The sequence below is a fragment of the Sarcophilus harrisii genome, chromosome 4 (assembly GCF_902635505.1).
Source record: "Sarcophilus harrisii chromosome 4, mSarHar1.11, whole genome shotgun sequence".
Lineage (NCBI taxonomy): Eukaryota > Metazoa > Chordata > Mammalia > Dasyuromorphia > Dasyuridae > Sarcophilus > Sarcophilus harrisii.
In genome coordinates, this window is record NC_045429.1 from 452,263,578 (window position 1) to 452,281,178 (window position 17,601).

General features: G+C 47.5%; 1 protein-coding gene across 2 annotated transcripts in view; it reads left to right on the forward strand.

Moving 5' to 3' along the window:
- The first annotated feature begins 1,114 nt into the window (after positions 1 to 1,114).
- Positions 1,115 to 17,601, forward strand: part of ST6GAL1 (ST6 beta-galactoside alpha-2,6-sialyltransferase 1) — a 111,451-nt gene continuing 94,964 nt past the window's right edge. Inside the window, exon 1 of one of the 2 annotated variants that reach the window (XM_031968052.1) lies at positions 1,115 to 1,223. The gene's annotated coding sequence lies outside the window, so the exon portion shown is untranslated. Of the gene's footprint in view, positions 1,224 to 1,696; positions 1,851 to 17,601 lie in introns of those variants that run through there. The other variant, XM_031968053.1, reaches the window with a different exon arrangement.

Below are 17,601 nucleotides of genomic sequence, written 5' to 3' on the forward strand. Positions count from 1 at the left end.
CGCGCGCGCACACACACACACACACACACACACACACAGAGTACTGGTCCTTGGCACAGTGCCTAGCACATGGTAGATGCTTAAGAAATGCTTCTTAATTTGATTTGCTGGGTTTGGAGCTAAAAGCCACTCTATTACTTAAACGTCTTAGATTATGTTCTCTGTGTTAAACATTTCCGCGGTAATTAGGCTGAGGGGAAGGGGAGCAGCTGCACAGGGGGCGATTTAGAGGTTTGAAAAGCTTGGAGGCAAGAGAACCGGATTCAAATTCTGCCTCAGACACTTACTCGTTGTGTGATGATGAGCAAACGCGGGGCGGTTAGAGGAACCGGGTTCAAGTCCTCCCCGGTCACTTTCTACCTGTGTAGAACCAGCCAGCTCTCCCTCCCCGCTTCCAGATGGAAGGTTAGGGGTGCCCTGGGGTTTGAAGTTCTCCGACCCGCTGAGCTGCAGCCGTGTGTGTGAGTGTGTGTGTGTGTGAGTGAGTGTGTGTGTGAATGTGTGTGCGCAAGTGTGTGTGAGAGAGAGTGTGTGAGTGTGTGTATGAGAGTATGTATGTGCGCGCTAGTGTGTGTGTGTGTGCGCGAGAGTGAGTGTGTGTGAGTGTGCGCGTGTGTGTGTGCGCGCTAGTGTGTGTGAGTGTGTGTGCGCGAGTGTGTGTGCGCGCTAGTGTGTGAGTGTGTGTATGAGAGTGTGTATGTGCGTGCGCTAGTGTGTGTGAGTGTGTGCGCGAGAGTGAGTGTGTGTGAGTGTGCGCGAGTGTGAGTGTGCGCTAGTGTGTGTGAGTGTGTGCGCAAGTGTGTGAGAGTGTGCGCGAGAGTGTGAGTGTGTGTGTGTGCGAGTGTGTGAGTGAGTGTGCGCGAGTGTGTGCGCGCGAGTGTGTGAGTGTGAATGTGTGTGTGTGAGTGTGTGAGAGTGTGTGTGTGTGAATGTGTGTGTGAATGCGCGCGCGATTTCTAGGGGACCAGAACAGGGCTCCTGGATCCCAAGCGGAGCCCGCTCTCCGCGGGCCTCTCCCCTCCCCCCGCAACCCTCAGTCTCCCATCTCGGGCCGTTCCCCCCCCCCGCCCCCATCTCCCATCCCCAGCCAATCCTGGTCCGAGCCCGGGCTACGTTCTGCCTTCTTTCCTCCGGTCTCCTCCAGGAGGCTACGGCCTGAAGCGCCGGCAGTGCCGGGGAGAAGGTCCCGGCTCCCAACCCGCCGCGGTCCCTGGGGGCTGCAGGTAGGGCTGCGGGAGGGGGCGGTGCCGGCTCCTCTCCGGAGGGAATCCCGCCCCGCCTTTCCTCCCCTGGGACAGACCGGCGGCTCCCGCAGTCCCGGACACTGAGGCGGGGGGCACTGAGGCGGGGGGGGCACTGAGGCGGGGGGCACTGAGGCGGGGGGCACTGAGGCGGGGCGCACTGAGGCGGGGGGCACTGAGGCGGGGGGCACTGAGGCGGGGGGCACTGAGGCGGGGGGCACTGAGGCGGGGGGCACTGAGGCGGGGGGCACTGAGGCGGGGGGCACTGAGGCGGGGGGCACTGAGGCGGGGGGCACTGAGGCGGGGGGCACTGAGGCGGGGGGCACTGAGGCGGGGGGCACTGAGGCGGGGGGCACTGAGGCGGGGGGCACTGAGGCGGGGGGCGGGGGGCACTGAGGCGGGGGGCACTGAGGCGGGGGGCGGGGCGGTTGGGGGGCGCAGGAGATGCGGGGGCCCGGGAGGAAGGAACCCCGGGACCGACCGACGAGCGGGCGGACGACTCCCCCTGCACCTGCGCGCGCGCGCGCTCTCACACACGCCCCTTCTGTGGCAGAGGATGCTCGGCTCGGCTTTCGCTTTCACCTGCCGGGCGCCCCTGCCGGTGTCCAGGTCTGGGAGGGGGGAAGGAGAGGAGTCTCCTGGGAGTCGGAGCCAGACGCGGGAGGGCCGGGGGCCAGAGACAGGGACGCTGCCCGGGGGCCCGGCCGGGCTCCTGGCTGGGACCTTGGGGGCCACGGCGAGCCGGGAGAGGACCGGGTTTAAACCCGCGGGCCCGAGGTGGAGGGAGGGTGGGGGGGTTGTAGAAGGGGCCAAACGCCACTTCCCAGGGTCCCGCTTTGTCCCTTGCGCCCCGTATTCCGCTTGGCCCCAGCCTCCTCGTTAAAGAGGAAGGGGAGGATGCGCCCGGACCCCAGGAGAGGGGGGGAGGGTCGCAGGGAGCCCAAGGCGGAGGGAGAACCTGAAGCGGCCGGGAAGGGGCTCGGGACCGCAGGGACGTGGGGCTGGGTCTGCGGGCAGGCTCGGGACAGGTGCTCGGAGGGGACCGGTCACGCGGAGCTCGGCACGTGCGCGGGGTGCGGGTGTGTAGGCTTCGGGAGCCCTTCCTCCCCCCTCCCCCCCATCTCAAGCCCGGTCCCCACCCGCCTGTAACGCCCTTGCCCGAGGCTGCTTTCTGTCCCGAGCCCGCCGCCCGGTGCCCGGGGGCGCGGGACACGTCTCCCTGGCGGGGTGGGGGCGAGGGAACTTCCCACGCAGCTCCCTTCCCTATGGTGGTTCACGCGGCTAGCGGAGAGCGGGCTTTTGGAGCCCCCCCCCGGGGTCAGTGTGAAAGTGGGAGCCCAGGCCAGGGGCCCCGCGCAGTCCCCCGGGACCCCGGTGCTGGGGGAGGAGAGGACAGAGCCCCCCTCCCCCCCACCGCGGTCCGGGGTCCCCGGTCCTTTAATCCACCCCCCCCCCCCCCCCGCCCCAGCTGTACTCTGTCCTTCGGCCTGCGGCCGGGCCCCCAAACTCCGGGCCCCTCGGCTGGAGAGGAAGGGGAGGAGGAGGGGAGGTAGCGAGGTGAGCGCCGGCCGCCCGTCCTCCCTCCCCGGATATTTGCATAACGGAGCGGGCGCCCTCCTTCCCCGCCCCCTCCGGAGCCTGCCTCTCCGCCCCTCCCCCGTCTCTCTTTGTCTCTGTCTCTCGCTCCGTCTCTGCTCCCCCCTCCTCTCTCTCCCTCGGGGTCTCCCGCCGTTTCTCTCCCCTGGCCTTTCACCCCCGGCCCGGGCCTCGCGCGGCCCAGGGCGGGGTGGGGGAGGGGAGGCGGGGTGGGGGAGGGGAAGCGGGGCCGATCCCCTCGGGCCGGGCCGGGGGTGGGTGGGGATGGAGGCGGGGGGAAGGGCCGGCCTGCGCCGGGCTCGGGCCCCTCCGACTCGCTCCCCAGCCGGCCCCTAACAAAGGGAAGCTCCTGGGCCCGAACCTCGGAGGCGAGCGGGCTGCGGCCCGGGACGGGCTGGGGGCCGCGAGGAGGGGCCCGAAGAGCAGCCGCCGGAGCCGCCGCAGCAGGACCCGGCTCAGGTGGTATCGTGGGGAGGCCGGCCCTGCGCGCCCGCCCGCCCGCCCGCCCGCACGGGGCACGGAGCGCGCGCTCTCGCCGGGGGGTGGGGGGCCTGACGGCCGGGCTGGGGGGCAGCCTCCCCCGACCCGACCCGGAGGCTTCCGGCGCGGAAACCCGCCCACCGGCGGCCCCAGCCTTCTCACTCCGCACAATGCCCGGCGCCCGCAGGCGCTTACCGAGCTCTTGCCTTCCCCCGCCCCCAGCCGCGGCGGCCCCCGGGCGCCTTCCCTTACACGCACGGTCCCTACGCCCACAACAAACGCACGTGGGCGCGGGCCAGACGCGCGCCCCGGACCCCCGGCCCGTCGCCGCCCCCGCTCCCGGCGGCTCCCGGGGGCTCGGCCCGCCTGAGCCGGGCAGGACAGGCAACAAACGTACCGAAACCGCTCTCTGGGCGGGCAGACCTCGGACTCGGCGCCCGCAGCCTGGGAGCGAGCCGGTCTCTGCCCCAGGGTGGCGACGCTCGGCTGGCCATCGCATCCCAGATGCCTTCCCCGATGCCTTCCCCATGCCTTCCCCCAGATGCCTTCCCCCATGCCTTCCCCTCAGGATGCTTCCCCAGTGCCTTCCCCATGCCTTCCCCCCTCCCCTCGGATGTGCTTCCCTGCGCTTCCCCATGTGCTTTCCCCATTTCCCCCAGATGCCTTCCCCCATCTTCCCCCTCGGATGGCTTCCCATCTTCCCCTCGGATCGCTTCCCCTCGGATCGCTTCCCCCTCGGATGCGCTTCCCCCCCCTCGGATGCGCTGGCTACTTGTGGCCGGACCTGGGTCCCTCCGGGGCGGCCCGGGCTGCTTTATCCCTCCCTGCCCGGGGCTGGGGGATCTGGGCACCCACCTCCCCGGCCTTGGGCTCCGAAGGGAAAGGTGCCCCACCGGGCCGGGCCCTGGGAAAGAGGCGGCTTCTCGGCCCCGGCAGCTCCGGGTCCCCGGGGCAGGGATGGAACCGCTCGGGAGGCAGCCGGACAGAGAAGGGACGCAATGACAGGAACAGACAGACTTTAGCGGGACCTTTGCGCCATCGAGTCTGATCTGTCCTTCTTTTCTTTCTTTCTTTTTCCCCCTGAGGCAATCGGGGGTCAGTGACTCGCCCGGGGCCCCACAGCCCGGACGTGCTGAGTGTCTGAGGCCAGGTTTGAACTCAGCTCCTCCCGGCTCCGACTCCGACTCCGGGGCTGGTGCTCACTGCCACCCGGCTGTCCCTAATCTCTCCGTTTTCTAGGGGAGGAAACAGCTCCAGGGAACTTGTGACAGAGGATCATGGGTTTAGAGCTGAGAGTGTCCTTAGGGGTGGCCCCTCTCCCCATTTTACTGAAGAGAAAACCGAGGTCCAGCGATCCCAGGGGGACCTCCGAGGCCCTTTAATGCATCCCCTTCATCTTACAGCTAAGGAAGCTCAGAGAAGTCAAACTTGGACAAAGCCATTGAGGCACAAGTGACCCGTCCAGAGTCACACAGAGAGTAAATGGGGAGCAGAGGGTCCGCCCGGCTCTTCAAACCCCTTCTGCTGATCAGTGCTCATGGAGGGAGGGGGGAGTGGTCAAGGTAGAATTAGAACCCGTCTCCCTGGGCTCCAGAATCAGGGTGGGAGGTCCGGCGTGAGAGAGCCTGGTTTTCTGCAAAGCCTGACATTAAAATGAGCCTGGGGAGTGTGCCTTTTGAAAAGCATGAGGTCACTGCGCTGGCAGCGTCCCCAGCACAGACAGGCTGCTGTCTCTCTGCTTGGGGTGCTGGTCCTTGGGCTGTTTCATCATTATTCATAAGAGCGGCCGAACTAACCAAAGTCACCAACTTCCCCAAGATTATGTAAGTGCTCTGTGGCAGTGGAGAGAGCCAGGACGCCTGCCTCCAGGGCTGGGCTCCTTGCCTGGGATCCCTGAGCTCAGGCTGGTGAGGCATCTGTGGCAAACCAACTCACTGCGGCCTGGGGCAGAAAAGCCCAAACAAAGGCACTGATTCAAATGAGGGCTGCACCCTCCTATCATCCACTCTGAGAAGTGCTCTTTATTTGTTGGAAGCTAAGAGGTTGCAGGCGTTTTGAAAAGGGGCCTTCTTCCCACCCACCCCTGCTCCCCATTCTCTTTTCCATAGGCTAGATGGCTGCTTCCTTGCCTCGGGCCCTGCCCTTTCCCCCAATTCTGGAAGTCAGGACATCTTTGCTTCAGAATAAACATCAGCTTGTGCTGGGCGCAAAAGGTTTCCTAGGGAGGATCCAGAATGGCTTTTGTTGTGTATTCCATCTGGTCTCGTTTGCATTAGAAACAGGTAGACTGAGCTGTAACTTTAGAATCCTCCTATTGGTGTGTAAACTTCTTGAAGACAGGGACTGCCTCATTTGCATTTGTCCCTTGTGGAGTTTAGGCTGTGTTGGCTCTTTAGAACTCAGTAAGTGTATTCATTCATCCATCCATCCATCCCTCTTTCCAAGCACTCAGTAAGTACACTCATCCATCCATCCATCCCTCTTTCCAAGCACTAAGTACACTCATCTGTCCATCCATCCCTCTTTCCAAGCACTAAGTACACTCATCTATCCATCCATCCCTCTTTCCAAGCACTCAAAAGTCACTCATCTATCCATCCATCCCTCTTTCCAAGCACTAAGTACACTCATCTGTCCATCCATCCATCTTTCCAAGCACTTAATACACTCATCTTTCCATCCATCCTTCCTTCCAAGCACTCAGTAAGTACACTTATCCATCCATCCATCCCTCTTTCCAAGCACTCAGTAAGTACACTCATCCATCCATCCATCCCTCTTTCCAAGCACTCAATAAGTACACTCATCCATCCATCCATCCCTCTTTCCAAGCACTCAATAAGTACACTCATCCATCCATCCATCCATCTATCTAAGCGATCAATAAGTACACTCATCCGTCCATCTATTCCTCTTTCCAAACACTCAATAAGTACACTCATCCATCCATCCATCCCTCTTTCCAAGCACTCAATTAGTACACTCATCTATCCATCCATCCCTCTTTCCAAGCACTCAATTAGTACACTCATCTGTCCATCCATCCATTTTTCCAAGCACTTAATACACTCATCTTTCCATCTATCCCTCCTTCCAAGCACTCAGTAAGTACACTCATCCATCCATCCATCCATCCCTCTTTCCAAGCACTCAATAAGTACACTCATCCATCCATCCATCCCTCTTTCCAAGCACTCAATAAGTACACTCATCCATCCATCCATCCATCCTATCTAAGGATCAATAAAACATATCCTATCATCCCTCTTTTAAGCACTCAGTAATACCTCTATCCATCCATCCCTCTTTCCAAGCCTCAATTATCCTCATCCTTCCTCCATCCCTCCTTAACACTCAGTAAGTACCTCATCCATCCATCATCATCCCTCTTTCAAAACTCAATAAGTACACTCATCCATCCATCCATCCCTCTTTAACACAAATAATCATCTATCCATCCATCCCTCTTTAAACACTCAATTAGTACACTCATTGTCCATCCATCCATTTTCCCAACACCACTCATCTTTCCATCTATCCCTCCTTCCACTCATAAGTACCTCATCCCCATCCATCCATCCCTCTTTCCAAGCACTCAATAAGCACACTCATCCGTCCATCCATCCCTCTTTCCAAGCACTCAATAAGTACACTCATCCGTCCATCCATCCATCTTTCCAAACACTAAGTACACTCATCCATTCATCCATCCCTCTTTCCAAGCACTCAATAACTACACTCATCTATCTGTCCAGCTATGCATCCATCCATCCATCCATAGTTGGAACCGATCTTACCAAGCTTCTCTTTGGGGGAATCTTAGCTCGGTTTGTATTTTACAGAATTTGGCAATTAGTTGGTAATGCCTAGGGGAACCCTTCTCTGAATTACCTTTTTAAATGATTAAAATAAAGTATATAGCATTATAAAGAGAACTAGGTACCTAGAAACACTTTTATTAAAATATTTAAAAAATAAAGTTCAGGGACCCAGGTTCAGATGCTCTGGTGGTCCAACTCCATAATTTGGCAGATGAGGAAACAAGGCCACAGAAGTGATTAAGGATTAATGATCTGGAGCCAGGAAGCCCTGGGTTCAAATGTGACCTCAGATACTAACTGCCTGTGTGATCTTGAGAAAGTCACGTGGCCTCTGTCTTCCTTAGCTATAAACTGGAGCTGATAACAGCATTCACTTGCTGTCAAGTTAAGCCAGATAAAGTCTATAAAGTGCTTCTAAACCTTTTTTTTTTAAGGGAAAAAAATAGATTGACTTTTTAAAAATTAAAACTTCTTATTTTCAAAACATATGCACGGATGATTTTTCAACACTGACCCTTGCAAAACCTTGTGTTCCAAATTTCCCCTCCTTCCCCCCACTCCCTCCCCTAGATGGCAAATAATCCAGTATCTTAAAAATGGTAAAAAAAAATACATGTTAAATCCAATATAGACACACATATTTATACAATTATCTTGCTGCACAAGAAAAATCAGATCAAAAAAAGAAAGAGAAAAAACAAAATGCAAGGAAACAACATCAAAAAGAGTAAAAATGCTATGTTGTGGTCTACACTCAGTCCCCATAGTTCCTCTCTCTGGGTGTAGATGGCTCTCTTCATCACAAGATCATTGGAACAGGCCTGAATTGTCTCATTGTTGAAGAGAATCACGTCCATCAGAATTGATCATCGTATAGTCTTGTTGTTACTGTGTATAGTGTTCTCTTGGTCTTCTCACTTCACTCAGCGTCAGTTCCTGTCTGTCTCTCCAGGCCTCTCTGAAATCATCCTGCTGATCCTTTCTTATAGAACAGTAATATTCCTTAACATTCATAGATCACAACTTACTCAGCCATTCCCCAACGGATGGGCAGCCACTCAGGTTCCAGTATCTTGCCACCACAAAACCTTAAAACTCCATGTCAATGCTCTTCTTTTCATAGAATCATAAATTTCAATCCTGGGGTGGGGAGACCTTTAGGAGTTTCAGTAACTTGACTAAGGTCACACAAGCATCAGAGGCATAATTTGAACCCATATCCTGAAACTTTAGTCAGTTCTCTTGCCTTTGAACCTGTCCAACTCTCTCATTTTTAGATGAGGAACCCAAGGCCTGGTGGGAGGGGATTTTGGAGGTCATTTAGCACAACACCCTCATTTTACAGTTACTATCTAGTCCAAATCCAGCCCTCTGCCTTCTGCAAGAACATGCTCCCCTGCCCCATCTCACCCCATCCTCTGGGCATATGTGCCTTTTCAAAGGGGGCTGGCAAACTTTTGACACTTGACTGTCTAAATAGTTGGCTGGGCTGCTTGTCCTCCTTTACATTCCCTGGGCACTATTTTTAAAACTCTGTCCTGGTGAGGGTCATATTTAGCTCATTCAGGGGCATGTCCTTTAAGTATAAAGCCTATTTTTGTTTTTCTTCACATTTCTGCCAACTCTAGATGCCCAGGTGCCAGCTCTGATTTTCCTACCCCCTCTTCTCTGGGCCACCTGACCTCTCATGTGATGTGAAGTCATTCAGTGAGCACTTTCCAGAGATAAGCTTGCCTACCTACCTTCCTTTCTTCCTCCTTCCTTCTTTTACCTTTTTCTTTCTTTTCTTCCTTCCTTCCTATCTACTTAACTTACTTTTCTTTCTCCCTCCCTCCTTTCCTTCCTTTTCTTCCCTCCCTCCTTTCTTCCTTCCTTCTTTTTCTTCCCTCCCTCCCTCCTTCCTTCCTTCCTTCCTTTTCTTCCTTCCTTCCTTCCTTTTCTTCCTTCCTTCCTTCCTTTTCTTTCCTTCCTTCCTTCCTTTTCTTCCCTTCTTCCTTCCTTTCTTCCTTTTTTCCTTTCCTCCTTCCTTCCTTTTTTCCTTCTTTTCCTCCTCCTTCCCTCCCTTCCTTCCTTCTTCCCTACCTTCTCCTTTTAAAATCTATTTTATTTTCATTAAATATAAAAATATTAGCATTCATTTTAAAAAAATTATTTCCAAATTCCCTCCCTTCTGTTTCCTCCATTTCTTGAGAAGGCAAGCAACATGAAATCATGTAAAACATAGTTTTATATTAATCATTTTGGAAAAAAATACAGAAAAAACCCCCAAGAAAATAAGGTTGAAAATATTGAAACATATTTCAATCAATACTTCTCTTTCTGGAGAGGAATACATTTCTCTTTGTCGTGGGTGCTTTGGAATCGTCTTGATCAGCATAGCTAATTCTTGCCCAGTTGATCCTCCTTACAATATTGCTATTACCGTGCACAGTGCTCTTTGGATTTTTCTGCTCACTGCATTTAGCATTAGTTCATATTAGTCTTCCCAGGTTTTCCTGAAGCCATCCTGCTCGTCATTTCTTATAACACAACAGTATTCCACCACAATCCTATACTAGGATCTGTTGAACCATTCTGAAGTTGATGGGGCCCAGGGAGACATTTCTCATGCCTCCCTCCCAGGCTGGAGCTTGTGTATGAGAGTGAGCAGTGCAGAATTGGAAGTCAGGAGACTGGAGGTTTTGTCTTATAGCTATCATAGCTCTCGAGCTACAACTTCAGTGGCCATATGGCGTAGCATCCCACCTCCAATTTACAGATGAGGAAACTAAGACCCAGAGAAGTTAAGTGATCTATAAGATCATAGATCTAGAATTGGAAGTAACTTTAGAGTCCATAAAGTCCAATCTTTTTTACAGGTGAGGAAACTGAGGCCTGAGGTGCTTAAATGACTTACCAAAACCACTCAAATAGTAAGCATTGGAGGTGGGATTTGAACTTGGGTTTTCTCACTCTACAGATGACCAGAATTCAGTGAGTGGGTAGAAAATAATGTCTGTTTTTTTCAGTTTTCCCATCCAAAGAAATGGGGATAATCACTTTTGCTCTTACAAAGAATGGTGGGGAAAAGGCTTTGTAAGAACTCAAGCACCATATAAACTTAACCTGTTATTTCTGAATAAGCCTTTCAGCCTCAACAGAGGAAAGTCAGATGTTTCATAAATTCACTTTATTTTAATTTTTAAAAGGTAATCAGCTTTGAAAGTTTCATGACTTCCTAAGTCTCAGAGAAAGAATGTTTTGTTCATAGGATTATAGATTTGAAACTGTAAGAGAACTTGGTGGATGTTTTCCATGTGGATTAAAAAAAAAAAAGAAACCTATTTTTCTTTGCTACAAGGAGGTAAACAAAAAAATCACCTATTTTGTGTCAAGCACTCTGCGAAGCACTGGGGCTACAAAGTAAGGCAAAAACAGCCCCTGCCCCTCAGAAGCTCACAATCTATTGGGACATATCTTACATACAAACAAACTATTAACAGTAGCACTTGGAGGTCCTCTCAGTGAATAGATACTAGCATTAAGGAGAACAGGAAAAGGCTCCTTACTGAAGTCATTTACTGGGAATTGATTGTGATAAAAAAAAAAAAAAAGCCAAAGGTCATCACAGGAATCTTCCTTTAAAAATCCAAAAACTAAGAACACCAGCATTTATATAGCACTTACTATATGCTTTACAAATGTCTCACTTAATCGTCACAATAATCCTGGGTGGTAGGATTATTATCTTTCCCATTTTGCAGTTGAGGAAATTGAGGCTTCATATCTGAGGCAGAATTTGAACTTCAATCTTACTTGCTCCAAGGTTAGCACTCTATCTAGTATGTCACCATCTATCTCAAAAAAAAGTTTGAAAGTAAAACAAGAAAAGGAAAGAAGGAAGGAATGAGAAAGGCAGGGAAACCAAGAAAAAAGGAAAGGAAAAATGTTACAAGCACAATATAATGTAGTATAGATGAAAAAAAAAGTCCTAGATTTGGAGACAGAGGGTCTGTCTGAGAAACCTGTAAAATGAAAACGAAAGGGCTAAGACCTTTCTTTCTATCACTTATCACTTTGAGGACATAGTCCTAGTAATGGGATTGCTGAATTGAAATAATATGAATAGTAAATTTGAGTAAGATTTTTTTCCCCATAGAATTATTAACTTTTCCTAAGAGTTCTTAAGTTTTTTTTCTAAGTTTTTCCTTTTTTCTAAGTTATTCTTTTCTTCTTTCATCTTTGCAAATTTGTTGGGGATGAGATAAGACCTCAGAGTTTGAATTTTTTATGTCTTTTAGCACAGATCTGTAGCATTTTTGCATGTAATTATTGTTCGAATATGATCTTTTAAAAGTCATTCATATCATTTGACCAATGAGGGAATGGCTCTTCATCTTTCATATTTGTGCTAATTCCTTATGTATCTTAGAAATCATATTTTTCTCAGATATTTGACACAACTATTTTTTCTTTATTTGGCAGCTTTTCTTCTCATTACTAGTTGCATTGTTTTTGTTTATGCAAACGGTTTCTTGCTTTTATCTCATTTAAATGGTTAGTTTTGATTTTTGTGATTTCTTGAATCCTTTTCTTGGTCATTATTTCTATCCCTAATCATACATAGTTGAGGAAGGTGCCTCTTTCAGTTATTTTCAAATTTTAAAAAATGATGTGACTATTAAATTTCTCTTGCTTCTTGTTCTATAGGGTATAAAATGCTAGTGTACAATTGTTTTCTGCCAAACTGCTTTCCGGTTTTACCAGCAGTCCTTATTGGATGGAGATTGCTTCTAGAAGTTAGTATTCTGTTCTTATCTCCTTTAAAAAAAGTTAAACAGCTGTATACAACACCAAGTATATGTCTTTTAAAGTAATACAAATCTTGAATTCACAAGAATTATACAACATATAGTTCCTTTGTGTGGATTTTGAGCTTGATACTCATAAACTCAGAGAGGAAAAGTAGTCCTTCTTTGATTTTATAGGAATGGTGCTAGAAGACATTCTCTCTGTAATTCCTGGAGACATGTTGTTGTGTCCTGTTGAATGATTAATTCATTAATTAATCCAGTCATTTATTAAACAAGCATTAGTTAAATATTTGCTATATACTAGTACAGACTCTCTATATCTATATATGTATATGTATATATTTATATTTACATTTATTTATTTATTTTGATAAATCTCTTTTCAAAGGGTGGATGAATGCAGTTGGCTTACTAAGTGGCACGGTGAATAGAGTGCCAGGCCCAAAGTCAAGAAAACATGAGTTAAATTTAGCTTCAAATACTTACTAGCTGTGTGACCTTGGGCAGGTCACCTAACCCTAGTTGCCTCAGTTTCTTTATTCGTAAAATGAACTGGAAAATGAAACGGCAAACCCTTCCAGTATCTTTGTCAAGAGATGACTGAATGGCATCATTTCCATCGCAACTGAAATGATTAAATAACAATAATAACAACAATCCTTCTTCATTGTTTGAGACACAGTTTAGGATAATCTTCCTAGTTTCTCTTCCTTAGATGTGGAGGATGAGACTTAATATAATTATTTTCAAGGTTTCTTTGTGCTACTGGAAGAACTTTGGAATTTGGGGACTTATGGGGACCTTAGAGATCACATAGTCTTCTTCCTTCATTTCAAATGAAGAAATGAGGGCCCAGAGACAAATCACTTAACAGACATGTAGCAGTTCATTCAAGGTTAGCAGCTAATTAGCAGCAGAACCCAGATCTTATGTCCTGAAGTCTTCTGTCTTACAACAATAACGAGATTTATTCATTATTAAACTCTGCTAAGGGGAAGTGGGAGTTGGTTAAAATAAAAACCAGTAGCAGGAAGCAGATGGTTAGAGAGGAGCAGTCCCTCTTCTTCATATTGAAAATACCCACAGATTGAACTTCCAGGAGCCAAGGTGGCAGAATAAGCAGTAAATCACCATAACTCTCCCATATTCACCTCCATACAACCATAAAGTAGTTCCCCCAAACAAATCCTGGAACAACAGAACCAGCAGACAGATGGTGTGAAGCCACCTTTTAGCCCAAGAATCTGGAAAGGTCACCCAGAAAGATCTGTTTCAGGCAAAAGGAGAACAGACTTCAGGATGGGAAGTATCCCAGTAAGTCAGCCACAGCCCCATCTCAGCAAAACAGTGGAGAATACTGTGAGAACACCACAGCCTTCACATCCCCAGCACAGCCAGGGGAACAGGCAGACTCCACTCTGAAAACCACAATATACTTTAGCATGGCAACCTCTGGGCAAACAGGCAGCCTCTAGTGGCCAGGCATCCTGTGCTTCAGGGCAACCCCAGCAAATGTAGGAGCCTCAGCACGTACAGACACCAGCTCTGAGATTCTGGATCAGCACCAGGTGAGTTATCACATCCCTATGGCCTCCAGCAGGGTCAGCCTCCCAGTGCAGCAATAGAGAGGAGGATTCTCTAGGAGCCTCAGGACAACATCAGTGCGAAACCAGGAAAACCACTTGCTTCCATCTGGGGGCAGAGTGGAAATATAGAGGAAAGGGAAAAGGTTAAAAAAAATGATCAAAAAACCCAAATGGAACAAAACAACAAAATCTGACCATAGAAAGTTATTGTGGTAATAGGGAAGATTTGGTAACAGGGATATGGTAATAGGTAAACTCTAGAGAGGACAATTAGTGTCAAAACATCTCTGAATAAGACCCCAAAGAAAAACAGGAAGTGCTCTCAAGCCTAGAAAGAACTCATGCAAGAGCTCAAAAAGGAATTTTTAAAAATCATGTAAAAGAGATAGAAAAATTGAGAAAAGAAATGAGAGTGATGCAAGAGAATTATTTTTTTAAAAAAGTTGAGGGGCAGAACCAAGATGACAGAGTAGACAGGTCTTTCTTTGAGCTCTTTGTGGGTTCCCTCAGATCAACACTAGATCAAGCCTCTGGATGGATTTGGAGAGACAGAACCCATAAATATATGGAGTGTAACAAATTTCCAGCAGAAGATATTTTGGGAGAACTTCAGGAAAGGTCTGACTTAGTTGGGCAGGGGAGGGGAGGTGGCCCTCTGCATGCAGGGGGATATCTCTTGGGAGGCTTTTAGCCAAAATATAGCAGCATTGGATACTCTGTCCTGGTTTAGAAGCCAGTGGATCAGCAGTCCAGCTGTGAGACCTCCAACATGGTTACAGAAGGCAAATGGTGAGTCCCTGAACCCCAGCATAAGGTGCTACTTGGCCATGTTCACCCAGCTAGTAGCCCTAAATAATTTTCAACATTTAACCTTGCAAAACTTTGTGTTCTGAATTTTTCCCTCCCTTCTTCCCACTCCCTCCCCTAGATAGCAAGTAATCCAATATATGTTAAACATGTGCAATTCTTCTACCCATATTTCTACATTTATCATGCTGCATAAGAAAAAAATCAGATTAAAAAAATGAGAAAGAAAACAATGCAAGCAAACAACAACAGAAAGAGAAAATGCTATGTTGTGACCCACACTCAGTTCCCACAGTCCTCTCTCTGGGTGCAGATGGCTCTCTCCATCACAAGACCATTGGAACTGGCCTGAATCATCTCATTGTTGAAAAGAATCATGTCCATCAGAATTGATCATCACATAATCTTGTTGCCATGTGTGATGATCTCCTGGTTCTGCTCATTTCACTCAGCATCAGTTCATGTCAGTCTCTCCAGGCCCTTCTGAAATCATCCTTTGATCGTTTCTTATAGAACAATAATATTCCATTACCTTCATATATCAACTTATTCAGCTATTCTCCAACTGATGGGCATCGGCCCAGTTTCCAGTTTCTGGAACTACAAAATTGTTGTACATATATGTCTTTTCTTTTTTATGATCTCTTTGGGATACAGATATACTGCTGGATCAAAAAGTATGCACAATTTGATAGCCCTTTGGGCATAGTTCCAGATTGCTCCCCAAAATGGTTGAATCAGTTCACAACTCCACCAACAATGTATTAGTGTCCCAGTTTCCCCACATCCCCTCTAATATTCATCATTATTTTTTCCTTTCATCTTAGACAATCTGAGAGGTGTGTAGTGGTACCTCAGAGTTGTCTTACTTTGCATTTCTCTGATCAATAGTGATTTAGAGCATCTTTTCATATGATTAGAAATGGTTTCAATTTCTTCATCTGAAAATTGTCTATTCATATCCTTTGTGCATGTGTCAGTTTTTGAGATGGGTCTGGGACATCCAGTTTGAAATGTCCAGTAGGCAAGTGGTGATATAGCACTGAAATTTGGGAGGATGGGGCTGTATATAATATATAGAGAGATAATAATGAAACCCAAGGGAACTGCTGAGGCTGTCTTTAATTGGAAAGTGATAGATATGAAAAAAAGGACATCGACACTTTAAAATTTAAAAAATGATATATTTGCTGACTAAAAAAGGAGAATGTGTTGCAAGCATAGTACTGCTCATGTTTGATGGGAAAAAGCAGATTTTCTATAAGAAACATAGGAAGTGGTTGATAGACGTTATGAGTACTCATTGACCAATATTGGTGAGTTATGCTCTGTACAGTTGTTCTCTGGAGAATATTTAAGTAGGAAGAATAGCTGTTGCTCAGAAAACTTTCCTTTGGAAATTTATTTCTGGAACTTTTTAGTCAAAAGCCTACAAATAACCCAACCCCTATAAAGTAACGATTTTATATTGATACTTACTTTTGTCACTGACTTAACTATGTGGGCAAATCACTTAACACCTCTGAGTTTCTTATTTGTCAAATGAGCAGGTTGGACTCAAAGATCCCTCAGGGTTTGTGTTTTGTTTTTGTTTGTTTTTTTTTTTTAGTTGTAATATTCCATTACTTGATTTGACCTTGTCATTGTTACTAGGTAGGAATTTCTAATTTTTAATTAAAAATAAAGAGCTGATTGGTTTTCTTAATTTAAGACTTTCCCTAACTCTGTACCTAAGAATGCCATTATTTCATTTCCTGCATTACAGGAATAAAGGAATAAAGGAAAAAAACCAAACCATTCATTCAACCATTCCTCAAGGGACTCCAATGAGGGGGAGCTCACTATCTCTCAAGGCAACCTTTTCTAACCTTGGACAGCTCTCCTTGTAGGGGAAACCTGGCTTATCCATCTAACTCTGGTTCTGCCTTCGTGTGTGAGGGTCTCTTCAAAGTTTCTGAGCTTCTCTTCTCTCATTGGTAAAATACTTATACCACCTACTCCTTCCTCATTCTTTCCCATCTCCATATTGCCAAGGTTTAATAGTGCTGTGACCTTTGAAAACCTTCAAGTATAATGTCCTTTTTGCTGTTCTTTTAGCATTTGGCAGCAGATAGAAATGGTGGGAAGTAGCAAGCATTTGGAGTCAGGCACCCTGGCTCTGGATCTCAGCCGGATCACCTTCCATTGCTAATCTCTTGTCACTTCATGGGCTTATTATCTTCACACGTCTCTTCCATATATGCCTTCTAAAGCTTGGAACATTTTAAGTGCACATTCAAAGCCTGTTGACCAATTGACTTTATCTTCCTGAGGCTCAGTTTACTTTGTTTAAAAAATAAAAAGTGGTTGTTGTTTTGTTTTTTTTTTAGTCTTGCACAACTCTCCATGACTCCATTTGGGGCTTTCTTAGCAAAGATAACTGGTGGAATTTGCCATTTCCTTTTCCAGCATATTTTACAGATGAGTAAATGGAGGCAAACAGGCTGGAGTAACTTGTCCAGGGTCACATACCTTGTAAATGTCTAAGTCTGAATTTCAGCTCAGGAAGTTAAATCTTTTTGACTTGCCCCGACTTCACCTTTGTAAAAAGAGGAGATTGGATGAGATCAGCTGTGTCAAACTCAAATAGAAATGGAGTCCACTAAAATACATAAGAATCCTTTGGGTCTCATATTGACATAGAAATTCACATATTAATGTTATTTATGTCCTACTGCATTTTTATTTATTTTGTCCAGTATTTCCCCATTACATACCTGTGTTTAACTCTCTAGAATAAATAACCTCTAACCCTGAAGGAACTTGTTTTTCTCCTTTTTGTTATCCACAGAGTACCTGGCACATAGTAGGTGCTTCTTGCTTCTTGTTGATTAATGACTTCTGTAGCTGTAATTCCTACAATTATTAGGAAGAGCTCAACAGTTTTTTTGTTTTTTTGTTTTTTTTTTTTTTGGTTTTATACTAATCTAGAGTCCAAACCAAAGGGAGCAGGGTGTCCTTAAAGCATATAAGGAGTACATTTAAAAATGTACAGCTAATATGATTAGTTGTATTATTAATAATAACGGGCACGATACTCATTGACATTTGGAGGAAGGTGGTGTAGTGTACGTAGTAGAAAGAGTGGAAAGTAGGCAGAATGAAACATCTGGACCCCTTGCTGACTGTGTGACCTTGGGCAAGGCAAATTACCTCTCATTGTCTCCATCTTTGAAATAAAGAGTTTTTGTTCTATGATCTGAGCATGGTCGTGAGGTCAAGAGATTTTTAAATTTAA